This window comes from Trachinotus anak, unplaced genomic scaffold (assembly GCF_046630095.1).
Source record: "Trachinotus anak isolate AG129_WGS33_773 ecotype Australia unplaced genomic scaffold, CSIRO_AGI_Tana_v1 ptg000065l, whole genome shotgun sequence".
NCBI classification, from domain to species: Eukaryota; Metazoa; Chordata; class Actinopteri; order Carangiformes; family Carangidae; genus Trachinotus; species Trachinotus anak.
The window spans coordinates 107,501-110,000 of NW_027273916.1; positions in this window are offsets into that span (position 1 = coordinate 107,501).

The following is a 2,500-nucleotide window of genomic DNA, read 5'->3' on the forward strand; positions in this document are numbered from 1 at the left end:
GATATTAAAGGCCCACACAGCACCTCCACAGGACCTCCACAGCCACACACACACATGCCTCTCTCCCCTGTATCAGAGCTCCAGGGGCCAGGCTCATGGCCCAGCTTCTCCCCCTGTGATATTAAAGGCCCACACAGCACCTCCACAGGACCTCCACAGCCACACACACACATGCCTCTCTCCCCTGTATCAGAGCTCCAGGGGCCAGGCTCATGGCCCAGCTTCTCCCCCTGTGATATTAAAGGCCCACACAGCACCTCCACAGGACCTCCACAGCCACACACACATGCCTCTCTCCCCTGTATCAGAGCTCCAGGGGCCAGGCTCATGGCCCAGCTTCTCCCCCTGTGATATTAAAGGCCCACACAGCACCTCCACAGGACCTCCACAGCCACACATCCATGCCTCTATCCCCCTGTGTCAGAGCTCCAGCACCCAGGCATATCACCCAGCCACTGGCCCTGTGACATTAAAGGGCCACACAGCACCTCCACAGGACCTCCACAGCCACACACACATGCCTCTCTCCCCTGTATCAGAGCTCCAGGAGCCAGGCTCATGGCCCAGCTTCTCCCCCTGTGATATTAAAGGCCCACACAGCACCTCCACAGGACCTCCACAGCCACACATCCATGCCTCTCTCCCCCTGTGTCAGAGCTCCAGGAGCCAGGCATATCACCCAGCCACTGGCCCTGTGATATTAAAGGGCCACACAGCACCTCCACAGGACCTCCACAGCCACACACACATGCTTCTCTCCCCTGTATCAGAGCTCCAGGGGCCAGGCTCATGGCCCAGCTTCTCCCCCTGTGATATTAAAGGCCCACACAGCACCTCCACAGGACCTCCACAGCCACACACACACATGCCTCTCTCCCCTGTATCAGAGCTCCAGGGGCCAGGCTCACGGCCCAGCTTCTCCCCCTGTGATATTAAAGGCCCACACAGCACCTCCACAGGACCTCCACAGCCACACACACATGCCTCTCTGCCCCTGTGTCAGAGCTCCAGCACCCAGGCATATCACCCAGCCACTGGCCCTGTGACATTAAAGGGCCACACAGGACCTCCACAGCCACACACACACATGCCTCTCTCCCCTGTATCAGAGCTCCAGGGGCCAGGCTCATGGCCCAGCTTCTCCCCCTGTGATATTAAAGGCCCACACAGCACCTCCACAGGACCTCCACAGCCACACACACATGCCTCTCTCCCCTGTATCAGAGCTCCAGGAGCCAGGCTCATGGCCCAGCTTCTCCCCCTGTGATATTAAAGGCCCACACAGCACCTCCACAGGACCTCCACAGCCACACATCCATGCCTCTCTCCCCCTGTGTCAGAGCTCCAGCACCCAGGCATATCACCCAGCCACTGGCCCTGTGACATTAAAGGGCCACACAGGACCTCCACAGCCACACACACACATGCCTCTCTCCCCTGTATCAGAGCTCCAGGGGCCAGGCTCATGGCCCAGCTTCTCCCCCTGTGATATTAAAGGCCCACACAGCACCTCCACAGGACCTCCACAGCCACACACACATGCCTCTCTGGCCCTGTGTCAGAGCTCCAGCACCCAGGCATATCACCCAGCCACTGGCCCTGTGATATTAAAGGCCCACACAGCACCTCCACAGCCACACATCCATGCCTCTCTCCCCTGTATCAGAGCTCCAGGAGCCAGGCTAATGGCCCAGCTTCTCCCCCTGTGATATTAAAGGCCCACACAGCACCTCCACAGGACCTCCACAGCCACACACACATGCCTCTCTCCCCTGTATCAGAGCTCCAGGGGCCAGGCTCATGGCCCAGCTTCTCCCCCTGTGATATTAAAGGCCCACACAGCACCTCCACAGGACCTCCACAGCCACACATCCATGCCTCTATCCCCCTGTGTCAGAGCTCCAGCACCCAGGCATATCACCCAGCCACTGGCCCTGTGACATTAAAGGGCCACACATCACCCCCATAGGACCTCCACAGCCACACACACATGCCTCTCTCCCCTGTATCAGAGCTCCAGCACCCAGGCATATCACCCAGCCACTGGCCCTGTGACATTAAAGGGCCACACATCACCCCCATAGGACCTCCACAGCCACACACACATGCCTCTCTCCCCTGTATCAGAGCTCCAGCACCCAGGCTCATGGCCCAGCTTCTCCCCCTGTGATATTAAAGGCCCACACAGCACCTCCACAGGACCTCCACAGCCACACACACATGCCTCTCTGGCCCTGTGTCAGAGCTCCAGCACCCAGGCATATCACCCAGCCACTGGCCCTGTGACATTAAAGGGCCACACAGCACCTCCACAGGACCTCCACAGCCACACACACATGCTTCTCTCCCCTGTATCAGAGCTCCAGGGGCCAGGCTCATGGCCCAGCTTCTCCCCCTGTGATATTAAAGGCCCACACAGCACCTCCACAGGACCTCCACAGCCACACACACACATGCCTCTCTCCCCTGTATCAGAGCTCCAGGAGCCAGGCATATCACC